The 15486-nt window shown below is 31.5% G+C and overlaps 1 protein-coding gene across 2 annotated transcripts in view; it reads right to left on the reverse strand.

Annotated features, from left to right (window-relative positions):
- LOC149935250 (serine/threonine-protein kinase 32B) overlaps positions 1 to 15486 on the reverse strand; it is a 107488-nt gene that overhangs the window by 61627 nt on the left and 30375 nt on the right. The gene's annotated exons all lie outside the window — the stretch shown is intronic.

Genomic DNA, 15486 nt, shown 5'->3' on the forward strand with positions numbered 1-15486 from the left:
GGCAGATTTTTTCTTGCGATGACGTAACTCCGCTACTAGCTCTCGGTAAAATATTCCCCAAAGTAACAAACTTCTGGAACAATATTAAAGACTTATGGTGAAACTAATACACATAAAATAATCCCCTTGGATTGTATGTAAAAAGTGGTTTGGCCGAACTTTTTAAAATGTTACTCTTACGTCACAAGACACAGCTTTATTAGTATATTTTTCACAGGAGCGATTTGCACGTGCTCTATAAAAACCTTTATTACTATCGACCATTTTGCCTACCCCTATTAAATTGCAAAATGATTGAAATCCGCCAAATACAAATGTACAAATGTTAATCTTCAACTACAACTCTAGGTTTCTGTTGTGTTTGTTGAAGAATCACCTACTATAATCTTGGACCCAAAATGGTATTTTTTGCTCCAAGATACAATGCCGTGCTCGAATGCCATCGTAGTGCCGTATTGAACTCCCCGACTCACTGTTTATATAGTCGATAATATTGAGTTTTTTTTGCTATTCTATATTTGCTCCTTCTGCGTTGAGTTTGCAAGTTCTCTCCACACTGGTTTAAGGGGTTTTCCCCCGAGATCTTCGGTTCCCCTTCCATAAAAATTGTTGAGGTTAACGGTAATAGTTAGTGTAGGGAGCTGTTGGCTTGCAGGGCTTGCCACCACCCTCCTACGCATTGTAACCCGGCCACCTGATTTAAAAACGCTCGATGACTTAGGCCTAAGGTGGTGCCTTGGGTATTAGCCGAGCTGATGATTATTATTATTATTATTATTTTTATTTTTTGCATAATGCGTGGATCGGTGGCGCGATCTAGTGTCGAATACGCAATAAAAATTATCTCGGTACCACAGTTGAAAGTTTAATCCAGAAACGAGAAAATCTAAAAGTCGTCCGCAATTTTCACCCACATTTAGTTTCAAAACATTACACCAGATGTCGCTGAGCCCGTACGACACGTTCCCTGTCGAGCGGGAATGCTCTTAACGGAGCAATCAACGGCCGGTGATTTTGGGAGCAAATATTTTCCGTATGATAATCAATTTGAGATCGGGAATCTTGGATCTGACTCGCACGCGCGCGCGCTCTCTATTTATCTCTGGCTCACTTGTCCCAGGGATTAATGACAGCCCTTCCTCGCGGCCCCCTGTCCCGGCAGAATTGTAAATAGGCCTCGTAAACGAATGATTAATGAATGACGACGCGTCCGTAAACACAACTATCGATTGGTAAAGACGGAGTGGCGTGTACGCAATCGCTGGCACCAAACACACGAAGCCACAAGCCGTGTCTTTATCAAGTAGACGACGCCGACTTCGGCGGTTCAGGGGTCCGATCAAGGATCCTATATGTTAGAAGGATATGAAGCGAGGGTCATGCGCGATAGAGAATCCGTCTTTAGATTCCGTCAAGTACAAAACATGGAGGAAGCACCGCCAAAATTTGTCCTTGAGGGAATAGAAACAAGACGTCCCACGTTTAGAGGCTCTCTTAATATCGACGGCGCTGCCGGCGTTTTGAAAATACGGGCTGGCCGGAGTGCTACCTATCCTTCTAACATATAGGATCCTTGGTCCGATTCTACAGCTCTCCTTATGATTCGGAAGGAGCAAAAATTATCCTTAAAAATTAAAATTATCCTTATACTCCAAATTTCGTATTCTACTCTTATCCTCGAGACAAATTGTCCTTGAGCACGGCCAACTTCGATCTCGCGCTATAGCGGCCAACCCATTCGTTGAAGTTTCTGCGTTAACCTACGAGCAAAAGATATATGTATGATTTGAGCGCCCCTAGCGGAGTATTATTTTTAGAATAGTTTCTGCATGGAAGCCAATATAACAAACTGTATGAGTTCAGCAATACGCTCGTTATAGCAAGGTTATAGGCTAGCGGGATAATCCTTGTTCACGGAATTTCGGCGAATGGGTTGGCCGCTATAGCGCGAGATCGAAGTTGGCCGTGCCTTTAGTAGGAGCGAAAATAGTCCTCAAGATAAAGTGAGGGTAAAACCTCTCCTTAGACGCGTAATGACCAAGAATTAACATTATATGGCTCATATTTCAAGATGGCCGCTTTGATAAATGTTGAAATTTTATATTAAGCGATTATAGCGAATGTCAAAAAAGCACCTAAAAACGATTTTCATTGAAAAATAATTTAATTTTCCGGGGCACCTGCAGAAAGTTTTCAAAGAAGGGGTAATCTTCATACCTAGTCAAAAGGCGGAATTTATAGCTCATAAAAGGGGGGGGGCATTTACCTTGTTTAATCCTCCCCCAGCCGGCGCCCGTGTTAATTTTAAAGGTATTTGTTCTCACGAACAAAGGCATAGTGTATTTGACATAGTGTTGTAAGTCGGAAATAAAGCGGTATTTTCGCCTCATTTTTTCGAATCTGAAAGTAAAACTAAACCTCTAGACTAGTTTAAACTGATTAACAATGTAACGTTATTAATGTTTTGTAGTATGTTTACTGATATTAGACATTTTATCGATATAAAAATAAATTCCGGGCTAATTTGACAGTACATAAAGTTGTCGAAATATCTGCTCTAGAGCTCTGCGTAACAGATAAATGAACTGACAAAATTTCGATTAATCGTAAATATTTTAGTTAACTGTTTATTTATGGATATTATCCATGGATAAACAACGATTTAACATGCAAAAATAATTTATATTTTCGGATAATTGTAGGTTATGGATAAAAATAAAATAAGTGGTTCATTTTTATCCGAACGCCGAACTCTAATCTGCTTTAACCTCCGAAATGGATCACTTCAATCTGTCATGGTTTTGTTGTAAGCAAGCTACGCAAGTCTTTTAACAAGTATTTCTGGGTTAATTTCGGGAAACGCCATTGGTTAAAAATAGGCCACGTGCTAATTTTTTTGCTTTTCTCCTGACGGATCATAAGGAAAGGATTCCCCATACGGACTAGGATAGTAGAAAACGAATTTTTGCAAAAAAGTGTAATTGTCCTTAGAGCGAAATAAGGATTTCTCCTTACGTAAAAAACCCTTATTTTAAAGGAGAGTTGTAGAATCGGACCCCAGAGCGCCCATTTAAAAGCGACGAGGGATTCAAAGTGTCGCCGCTAAAAGGCGAACCAGCTGACAATTTCCAATTAACGCGCTTTTCGCAATTTAAAAAAAAATACTTGTATTTTTATCATAATTTTTAAGCTTTTCCTAAATTTCAAAAGGTCGATGTCAACTTTTACATAGGCTGGGCGTCTTTTTAACGGGTTTCTGACTCGAGTGACAGCTTACAAAACGAGAGATCAAACGTTCTTTTGTTCCCCTGGAGGAGTGCTTTACGCCGGAATATCGATTGAAGGCGAACAAAAATATCTTTTGTTTTTCTCGCGTGTATACAATGTGTTTGCAGTTATCAAAAAAAATAAATAAATAAATAAATAAAATATAAAAAAGATAAAAGATTTTGGCGGTAGAAGAGAGGGCTTTTGAAAAATGCATTCGTAACGACTTTCCAATATTACGAAAACATTCATCAAACTCCCGACAATTGAACGATCAGAAATTCTCGCCGTTTTTCGCAGCGCGTTTTCTAGCAACATTAACCCGTAAATAGAACGCGTTTACATTGGAGCGTGACCTGTTTTTAATTCTCACAAATGGTCACTTCGCGTGCCAATCGGGGAAATGTCCACAGCGTCCGTTACCCTAATGAAGAAAACGAGCTTTTTCAGCTTTTATCGAAAAGGAAATACGTTTCTTTTTTCCCCAACAAAATTCAGGGAAATTTATCCTTCCCGCCTTAAGCCTGGTTCACAAGGGCAGTGGTTTCCTGGTTTTCTATCAGGGTTCGTACAAAATTTCCGGAGTTAAATTCCCTGACATTTCCAGGTTTTCCCTGACTAAATTGCCAAATTTCCCTGACCATTTTTGTAGAATAAATGTATGTTTTGAGGTAAAATCTTGAAAAAATGTTAATTATGTATTTTTAATACATTTTTCAAAAATTTATTTGCTGGAGTGGTTTTTGGGGTCATTTTAAAATTCCCTTACTATTTCGGACCATTTTAAATTTCCCTGACTATTGGGAATCATTTTCAAATTCCCTGACTTTTCCCTGACCTTTTGGAAACATTTTCAAATTCCCTGACTTTTCCAGGTTTTCCAGGTCGTGTACGAACCCTGTCTATATTTTATAGTTTTACCGCCTTTTCCCGTGGTTCTGGCGCCCAGGAACACGACTGTACACACGGACCAAATTTGCCGGATTTTATCACAGCGAGCGCTGCCGGGGAACGAGAAAACGGATAACCTTTTTTTGAGGGGCGATGGGCTCGACCAGTCAGCGAGCGTTATGCCGTCACGTGGTAGACGCAAAAATTTTAAGCCTACTTTTAAAGACTTTCAAAATCACTCCTTATATCACGGGACAGAGAAACGCTCGCTGATTAGTCGAACTCAAAGAGCTTCAAAAACCGGGAAAATGAAGTAGAGATATTTCAACATTTTTTCTCCGTTTTCTCGTTTACCGGCAGCGCTGACGGCGGAAAAATCCGGCAAATGTCGTCCGTGTGTACAGTCGTTTTCCCGAGCGCCAGAACAACGGGAAAAGGTGGTAAAACGAGAAAATTGAGAAAATCAGGAAAACACTGCCCGTGTGAACCAGCCTTTAGCCGCGTAGGCATTTTCGAAAGTTTTATTTTTACTACTGTTATAAACGATTTCTAATTTTAAAAGGTTATTTAATATTTAACGAACGACTGCGGAATAAAATATAACCGACTCGAGGAAACTACGAACGGAGGAGAGTCAATTTCGGGTAACGAGCTCTTTCTACGTGATAAGGAGTTAATGTAGTCTGGAGTTGGCCCCATTGCGAAGAGAGTCGCCGTATTTCTGGAATTATAAGCGTTCTTATACCTATTTAATAGCGTTTCCCTCGAAAATATATACAAATTAATGGTGTTTACGGTTTGTCCCCGGCACAGCCACCGTTAGGGATGAGGATTAAAGTGGAAGCCGCGGGAGACCGTGTCCTCAATTTTGGCGTCCTTTCGGCTTGGAAACTAAACACTCCCCGGACAAGCTTTAAATAAAGTGGCCGAGACGTTGCAAACCGAAATTAATTAATTGCATTGTACGCGGATAAAACATTATTTTGCCTTTACGTAATTAAAAATTAATTTAATAGATAAAAAATTGTATACCAACATGGCAGCTACGCCGTTACCCTAAATTACAAAACCATTAATTTAAATACGTGTACACTTGAGTAGAGGGAAAGTAAGGGCGAGGCTCCGAACCCGGGTTCGGGTTTGGGTTCGGGATCGAAATCCGGGATTTAAGGGATGAAATGAGGGTAAAATCGTCAAAAAGTCAATGTATTTCTGATATTTCTCGCGACGATTTGTTTTTTCGTATATCAACATATTGTGTCCAGGCCAACTTGTTCATTTATCTACGCTTATCTCGAAAGATACTTGAACGTATATCTTATCAAGTTTTATCGTACGGAATAAGTTGAAATGATGTAAAAATTGATAACCTAGGCGACGCGTGCGCAGATTACCCCGGGGGACGCGGTTAATTTGAATTTAAGAGTGTTTTGACGTCATGGAATATTCGTTGTTAAAGTAGAATGGAAATATTTTTAAACTTCATTTTAATATCATTGTAGTACTTAAATATGCTTGACACTTGAACGAGTATTTCTTAAAACGAATATCTCGATCGCGTTTTATCGTACGAAATAAGTGGAAATTATGTAAGTTGTATGATTAATAACCTAGGCAGGAAGATAGTGCGCGCGTGCGCGGATTACCTGGGAGGCGCGGATTGCCCGGGCGCGCGGTTAATTTGAATTTAAAACATGGATTCCCTCTCCGAAATAATTCATGTACCCAAAATTGGACCGCAAGTTTTTTTCTTTTAGGGGAATCTCTATGGGAGTTTAACATTACAATAAAGCTAATAGGTCCAGTTTGGGGTACTTTTGGTCCGAAATGGGGTACATAGGGCCGAAAATGGTGACTTTGGTCGTTTTAAGGGTACTCTTGGTCTATTTTGGTCCATTTTTGGGTACATCAGAAAAGCAGTTGGAAAAACGAAGAGCCTTATTTTTTTTTTCCACCCATCTCCAAACTCCAAAAATTTATTGCTATAATTTATTTATCCCTTCCGTAGGTATAAAATAAGATAAAAACCACTTACCTATATTTTAATTACGGTAAATTAAAAATACTTAATTAGTGTACTAAGTTACGTTTAAAAGAACCTTTTGTAACAATTCCAATATGTAAATATAGGTATAAGGATTGAAAAAATACTTAAAGTGGTTTTACTGATAAACTCTAAAGGAATTTAACTTTAAAGGGTATCTTAGATTATTTTTTTTAATTTTATTCAAGTTGAAAACGTATTAAGAGTCCTTCAAAGTACTATAAAAGGATTTTATTTACGAACTTAATTCATATTTTCTTCAAACTTTCAATTCGCTTTTATTACTATTTAAATACGGTAAAATATAATTCTTATACACAAATATAGTCAGAAAGATACTATAAAACACTAAAATTAAAATTAAATTAAATTTGTGTGGATAAGATTTGTAAATATCATTTTGAAACTAATAACTTTCACGCTTTATTTAAGTCAAGCCAATAAAAACAATTACCTATATTTTAAATACGGTAAAATATAAATACATTTCCGATATGTAAATAGGTAGAATAACACTATGAAAAGTTCCTTTTTCTTCTTTTAATACGACAACACACAACTCTGATACGCAAATATATAAAGAAAATATAAAAACAAATTTACTCTACGTTCGATACGTTAAAATACATTTCCGATACACAAATATGTTCAGAGTTAACTTGTTTCCTCGTTATCTTTATCGCATGTGTTTTAAATAGCGTATGGAATAAGTTAAGAATGTACTGAAATGGTGTATGTTTAAACCTCGTAGAATAAAGAGTAAAACATATGTTCAGAGTCGGCTTGATTACTAAAGCGAATAACACAGAGACGTTTCCGGTGTAGTCACGTAGGAAGAAAAACACTACAACACTCTCTATACTCTACATTCAACACGTTAAAATATACTTCCGAAATGCCAATATAGGTAGTAAAATACTACAAAATCTCTATACTTTACCTTCAATACGTTAAATTACATTCCAATATGTAAATATAGGAGGAAAAATACTACAAAAGCCTCTTTTCTTGGCGTTCAATATGTTAAAAAAGATTTCTGAAATGCAAATGTAGGTAGTAAATACTACAAAATCTCTATACTCTACCTTCAATACGTTAAATTACATTCCAATATGTAAATATAGGTAGTAAATACTACAAAAGCCTCTTTTCTTGACGTTCAATATGTTAAAATAGATTTCTGAAATGCAAATATAGGTAGTAAATACTACAAAAGCCTCTTTTCTTGGCGTTCAATATGTTAAAATAGATTTCTGAAATGCAAATATAGGTAGTAATTACTACAAAAGCCTCTTACTCTACGTTCAATACGTTAAATTAATGATATGCCTCCGATCGAATCGTTCATTTTTTCCTATTTAAATATACGCATTTAAATTAGAATTGCTTCTAGTGTTCGGCAGTCGATTAATTTTTATCCACAAATTTTCCGATTTATTTAAAAAACGTTGGTAAAAAGAATATCATTTTAACTTATTTAATTGTGTTTTTTACCCAACCAAGCATTTATTTGAATAAAAGTGGTATTTATTTGAATAACCAATAGTTAAATAAAAATTGTTAAATGTTTAAATAATCGAAAGTGAACAAGCCTATTTTTTAAATAAAACAAACAGACTTTAGAGTTGATAAGATTTGTAAATATCATTTGAAACTAATAATTTTCACGCTTTATTTAAGTCAAGCAATTACATTTTTAAAAATGAAAGAAGTTAAACAATATAAAAATTTGTAAATATTGTAAATATTTTTAGGTAATAAAGAAATTAAGAAATGTTTTAATTAAAATATCTTTCATTTTCTACTACATTTTTAAAAATGAAAGAAGTTTAACAATATAATTATTCTAATATAATTTCAAAATCAGGTATTATTTAAAGTACAAATGCATAATTTAGTGAAGCAATTCTTATTTAAATACTTTTATTTAATTAATTTGTGTATCTGAAATGTATTTATTGAAAAATAAGTGGGTTTTACTATTTATCACGGTTTTATATATATATATATATATATATATATATTGGAATTGTTACAAAAGGTTCTTTTAAACGTAACTTAGTACATTAATTTATTTTGGAAGTTCAAAACGTATTAAGAGCCCTTCAGAGTACTATAAAAGGATTTCATTTACAAACTAAATTAATATTTTCTTCAAACTTTCAATTCGTTATAATTTGAATTTAAATGAAAACATCATGGATTATAGGTGCGTAATCTACTATTAGACCGAACGGATTAAAAAATACTTAAAGTAAGTGGTTTTACTGATAAACTAAAGGAATTTAACTTTAAAGGGTATCTTAGATTATTGTTTTTAATATTATTCAAGTTCAAAACGTATAAAGAGTCCTTCAAAGTAATTTAAAAGAATTTTATTTACGAACTAAATCCATATTTTAGAAGTTAGTTTGTATGAAATACTTACTAATACCTGAAAAATTGACTTTAGAGTTGATAAGATTTGTAAATATCATTTGAAACTAATAATTTTCACGCTTTATTTAAGTCAAGCAATTACATTTTTAAAAATGAAAGAAGTTAAACAATATAAAAATTTGTAAATATTGTAAATATTTTTAGGTAATAAAGAAATTAAGAAATGTTTTAATTAAAATATCTTTCATTTTATACTACATTTTTAAAAATGAAAGAAGTTTAACAATATAATTATTCTAATATAATTTCAAAATCAGGTATTATTTAAAGTACAAATGCATAATTTAGTGAAGCAATTCTTATTTAAATACTTTTATTTAATTAATTTGTGTATCTGAAATGTATTAATTGAAAAATAAGTGGGTTTTACTATTTATCACGGTTTTTTTTATATATATATATATTGGAATTGTTACAAAAGGTTCTTTTAAACGTAACTTAGTACATTAAATTATTTTGGAAGTTCAAAACGTATTAAGAGCCCTTCAGAGTACTATAAAAGGATTTCATTTACAAACTAAATTAATATTTTCTTCAAACTTTCAATTCGTTATAATTTGAATTTAAATGAAAACATCATGGATTATAGGTGCGTAATCTACTATAAGACCGAACTAATTAAAAAAAAATACTTAAAGTAAGTGGTTTTACTGATAAACTCTAAAGGAATTTTGGAATTTTCTAGAATAGCAAAGTAAAACTAAAACGTAAACCAAGTTTAAAACGAAACTAATAACTGGGAGAAAGGTTGAAGTAAGTAATTTTTTTTGATTTTTCGTTTTTTAATTTTTGAGTTCCCTATATTATTATAAACTAAATTAAATATAATTTTTGAAAATTTGTGATAAAAGATCTGCTCCTTCGTGTTTTAAATATATTTAAAAACTCGAGATTTTAATGACTTGTTTTCAAAGCATGAAAAATATAGCAGATCCTTTGATTTTAATTGTAGTTAGTAGTTACTTAAAAAAAAAGTCGCTAGCTGACTTGGAGCTGCTGTAGTTAAATTTTAAAAATGTGTATTTTAAATTTTGTTTGTAAAAGTTTTTTTTGAAAAAGTTTAGTATTATAGTTTAAATTTATTAAATAAAATAAAATATAAATTATACATTTGGTTTAGTATTTTACTATTGCAAGTAAAATTAATAGTAATTTCAATTACTTTTTTAGTTTTTTTTTGACAAATATGCAAACTATTTAGTTGTTTCAAAAACAAATACGTCGAATTATTTGGTATTCGAAATACTATTGGTTAGTTTTTATATCTTTAATTTTATTTTTCAGAACAATTTCTCTTTGTCTAGCTTCTTCTAACTTTAATTTAGATGGCCTTAAAGCCAAGTATTTAACAAATTTTGTAACCAAGTAGATGGAGCTTTAAACAATTTTTCAGTCATGTAGTCAAGGAAATGTTCAAATATACGTGTATTTGGTCATTTTGATGGTCAAATAGCCCAGTATGGAACTGCGCCAGCCCCGTCGGTGCCCCATTTCGCATTTCAGACGTCGACGGAGGCTCGGGGCACCATCAGGGCGAGGGCGCGGACGCTGGGGCACGGGCGCCACCCGCGTCTCAATGTCTGACTATCATCTCGCAGTTCCATACTGGGCTATTTGACCATCAAAATGACCAAATACACGTATATTTGAACATTTCCTTGACTACATGACTGAAAAATTGTTTAAAGCTCCATCTACTTGGTTACAAAATTTGTTAAATACTTGGCTTTAAGGCCATCTAAATTAAAGTTAGAAGAAGCTAGACAAAGAGAAATTGTTCTGAAAAATAAAATTAAAGATATAAAAACTAACCAATAGTATTTCGAATACCAAATAATTCGACGTATTTGTTTTTGAAATAACTAAATAGTTTGCATATTTGTCAAAAAAAAAACTAAAAAAGTAATTGAAATTACTATTAATTTTACTTGCAATAGTAAAATACTAAACCAAATGTATAATTTATATTTTATTTTATTTAATAAATTTAAACTATAATACTAAACTTTTTCAAAAAAAAACTTTTACAAACAAAATTTAAAATACACATTTTTAAAATTTAACTACACCAGCTCCAAGTCAGCTAGCGACTTTTTTTTTTAAGTAACTACTAACTACAATTAAAATCAAAGGATCTGCTATATTTTTCATGCTTTGCAAACAATTCATTAAAATCTCGAGTTTTTAAATATATGTAAAACACGAAGGAGCAGATCTTTTATCACAAATTTTCAAAAATTATATTTAATTTAGTTTATAATAATATAGGGAACTCAAAAATTAAAAAACGAAAAATAAAAAAAAATTACGTTTTAGTTTTACTTTGCTATTCTAGAAAATTCCAAAATTCCTTTAGAGTTTATCAGTAAAACCACTTACTTTAAGTATTTTTTTTAATTAGTTCGGTCTAATAGTAGATTACGCACCTATAATCCATGATGTTTTCATTTAAATTCAAATTATAACGAATTGAAAGTTTGAAGAAAATATTAATTTAGTTTGTAAATGAAATCCTTTTATAGTACTCTGAAGGGCTCTTAATACGTTTTGAACTTCCAAAATAATTTAATGTACTAAGTTACGTTTAAAAGAACCTTTTGTAACAATTCCAATATATATATATATATAAAAAAAACCGTGATAAATAGTAAAACCCACTTATTTTTCAATTAATACATTTCAGATACACAAATTAATTAAATAAAAGTATTTAAATAAGAATTGCTTCACTAAATTATGCATTTGTACTTTAAATAATACCTGATTTTGAAATTATATTAGAATAATTATATTGTTAAACTTCTTTCATTTTTAAAAATGTAGTAGAAAATGAAAGATATTTTAATTAAAACATTTCTTAATTTCTTTATTACCTAAAAATATTTACAATATTTACAAATTTTTATATTGTTTAACTTCTTTCATTTTTAAAAATGTAATTGCTTGACTTAAATAAAGCGTGAAAATTATTAGTTTCAAATGATATTTACAAATCTTATCAACTCTAAAGTCAATTTTTCAGGTATTAGTAAGTATTTCATACAAACTAACTTCTAAAATATGGATTTAGTTCGTAAATAAAATTCTTTTAAATTACTTTGAAGGACTCTTTATACGTTTTGAACTTGTATAATATTAAAAACAATAATCTAAGATACCCTTTAAAGTTAAATTCCTTTAGTTTATCAGTAAAACCACTTACTTTAAGTATTTTTTAATCCGTTCGGTCTAATAGTAGATTACGCACCTATAATCCATGATGTTTTCATTTAAATTCAAATTATAACGAATTGAAAGTTTGAAGAAAATATTAATTTAGTTTGTAAATGAAATCCTTTTATAGTACTCTGAAGGGCTCTTAATACGTTTTGAACTTCCAAAATAAATTAATGTACTAAGTTACGTTTAAAAGAACCTTTTGTAACAATTCCAATATATATATATATATATATATATATATATATATATATATATATATATATATAAAACCGTGATAAATAGTAAAACCCACTTATTTTTCAATAAATACATTTCAGATACACAAATTAATTAAATAAAAGTATTTAAATAAGAATTGCTTCACTAAATTATGCATTTGTACTTTAAATAATACCTGATTTTGAAATTATATTAGAATAATTATATTGTTAAACTTCTTTCATTTTTAAAAATGTAGTAGAAAATGAAAGATATTTTAATTAAAACATTTCTTAATTTCTTTATTACCTAAAAATATTTACAATATTTACAAATTTTTATATTGTTTAACTTCTTTCATTTTTAAAAATGTAATTGCTTGACTTAAATAAAGCGTGAAAATTATTAGTTTCAAATGATATTTACAAATCTTATCAACTCTAAAGTCTGTTTGTTTTATTTAAAAAATAGGCTTGTTCACTTTCGATTATTTAAACATTTAACAATTTTTATTTAACTATTGGTTATTCAAATAAATACCACTTTTATTCAAATAAATGCTTGGTTGGGTAAAAAACACAATTAAATAAGTTAAAATGATATTCTTTTTACCAACGTTTTTTAAATAAATCGGAAAATTTGTGGATAAAAATTAATCGACTGCCGAACACTAGAAGCAATTCTAATTTAAATGCGTATATTTAAATAGGAAAAAATGAACGATTCGATCGGAGGCATATCATTAATTTAACGTATTGAACGTAGAGTAAGAGGCTTTTGTAGTAATTACTACCTATATTTGCATTTCAGAAATCTATTTTAACATATTGAACGCCAAGAAAAGAGGCTTTTGTAGTATTTACTACCTATATTTGAATTTCAGAAATCTATTTTAACATATTGAACGTCAAGAAAAGAGGCTTTTGTAGTATTTACTACCTATATTTACATATTGGAATGTAATTTAACGTATTGAAGGTAGAGTATAGAGATTTTGTAGTATTTACTACCTACATTTGCATTTCAGAAATCTTTTTTAACATATTGAACGCCAAGAAAAGAGGCTTTTGTAGTATTTTTCCTCCTATATTTACATATTGGAATGTAATTTAACGTATTGAAGGTAAAGTATAGAGATTTTGTAGTATTTTACTACCTATATTGGCATTTCGGAAGTATATTTTAACGTGTTGAATGTAGAGTATAGAGAGTGTTGTAGTATTTTTCTTCCTACGTGACTACACCGGAAACGTCTCTGTGTTATTCGCTTTAGTAATCAAGCCGACTCTGAACATATGTTTTACTCTTTATTCTACGACGTTTAAACATACACCATTTCAGTACATTCTTAACTTATTCCATACGCTATTTAAAACACATGCGATAAAGATAACGAGGAAACAAGTTAACTCTGAACATATATGTTATGCTCTATACGTGAAGGATGTTGTAAGCTTAAATTCATAATGGTTAATGTGTAGTATTTTTCTACCTTTTTACATTTTATAGTATTTCTTTATCTATATTTGTGTATCGGAAATGTATTTTAACGTATCGAACGTAGAGTAAATTTGTTTTTATATTTTCTTTATATATTTGCGTATCAGAGTTGTGTGTTGTAGTATTAAAAGAAGAAAAAGGAACTTTTCATAGTGTTATTCCACCTATTTACATATCGGAAATGTATTTATATTTTACCGTATTTAAAATATAGGTAATTGTTTTTATTGGCTTGACTTAAATAAAGCGTGAAAGTTATTAGTTTCAAAATGATATTTACAAATCTTATCCACACAAATTTAATTTAATTTTAATTTTAGCGTTTTATAGTATCATTCTGACTATATTTGTGTATAAGAATTATATTTTACCGTATTTAAATAGTAATAAAAGCGAATTGAAAGTTTGAAGAAAATATGAATTAAGTTCGTAAATAAAATCCTTTTATAGTACTTTGAAGGACTCTTAATACGTTTTCAACTTGAATAAAATTAAAAACAATAATCTAAGATACCCTTTAAAGTTAAATTCCTTTAGAGTTTATCAGTAAAACCACTTTAAGTATTTTTTCAATCCTTATACCTATATTTACATATTGGAATTGTTACAAAAGGTTCTTTTAAACGTAACTTAGTACACTAATTAAGTATTTTTAATTTACCGTAATTAAAATATAGGTAAGTGGTTTTTATCTTATTTTATACCTACGGAAGGGATAAATAAATTATAGCAATAAATTTTTGGAGTTTGGAGATGGGTGGAAAAAAAAAATAAGGCTCTTCGTTTTTCCAACTGCTTTTCTGATGTACCCAAAAATGGACCAAAATAGACCAAAAGTACCCTTAAAACGACCAAAGTCACCATTTTCGGCCCTATGTACCCCATTTCGGACCAAAAGTACCCCAAACTGGACCTATTAGCTTTATTGTAATGTTAAACTCCCATAGAGATTCCCCTAAAAGAAAAAAACTTGCGGTCCAATTTTGGGTACATGAATTATTTCGGAGAGGGAATCCATGTTTTAAATTCAAATTAACCGCGCGCCCGGGCAATCCGCGCCTCCCAGGTAATCCGCGCACGCGCGCGCTATCTTCCTACCTAGGTTATTAATCATACAACTTACATAATTTCCACTTATTTCGTACGATAAAACGCGATCGAGATATTCGTTTTAAGAAATACTCGTGAGATTGGTTCAAGTGTCAAGCATATTTAAGTACTACAATGATATTAAAATGAAGTTTAAAAATATTTCCATTCTACTTTAACAACGAATATTCCATGACGTCAAAACACTCTTAAATTCAAATTAACCGCGTCCCCCGGGGTAATCTGCGCACGCGTCGCCTAGGTTATCAATTTTTACATCATTTCAACTTATTCCATACGATAAAACTTGATAAGATATACGTTCAAGTATCTTTCGAGATAAGCGTAGATAAATGAACAAGTTGGCCTGGACACAATATGTTGATATACGAAAAAACAAATCGTCGCGAGAAATATCAGAAATACATTGACTTTTTGACGATTTTACCCCCATTTCATCCCTTAAATCCCGGATTTCGATCCCGAACCCAAACCCGAACCCGGGTTCGGAGCCTCGCCCTTACTTTCCCTCTACTCACTTGGAATGTTTAATACTCTATTGTCACCGTGCCGCGAATGCACCAGAAATAAAAGGGCGAGGTTTGAAACTACAATACAGGGTGTTTCAAAAGGTTATGCAAAATTTTGAAGGAGTTGTAGGATGCCTGTTTTTTCCCCATTTTCCTACGATGAGTTAAAAGAGCGCCAGAGAGCTTCAAAGTGTGGCCTACTAGCCCCTGGAAGTAGGCTGCAACAAGCGCAAAACCAAGCAGCAGGGACTTTAAATACTATTTAAGTTTTTTACGCTGGTTACCTCGATTTGTTTACAAAGTCCTTTT

The sequence above is a fragment of the Leiobunum rupestre genome, chromosome 7 (genome assembly GCF_980474605.1).
Source record: "Leiobunum rupestre chromosome 7, qqLeiRupe1.1.hap1, whole genome shotgun sequence".
NCBI classification, from domain to species: Eukaryota; Metazoa; Arthropoda; class Arachnida; order Opiliones; family Sclerosomatidae; genus Leiobunum; species Leiobunum rupestre.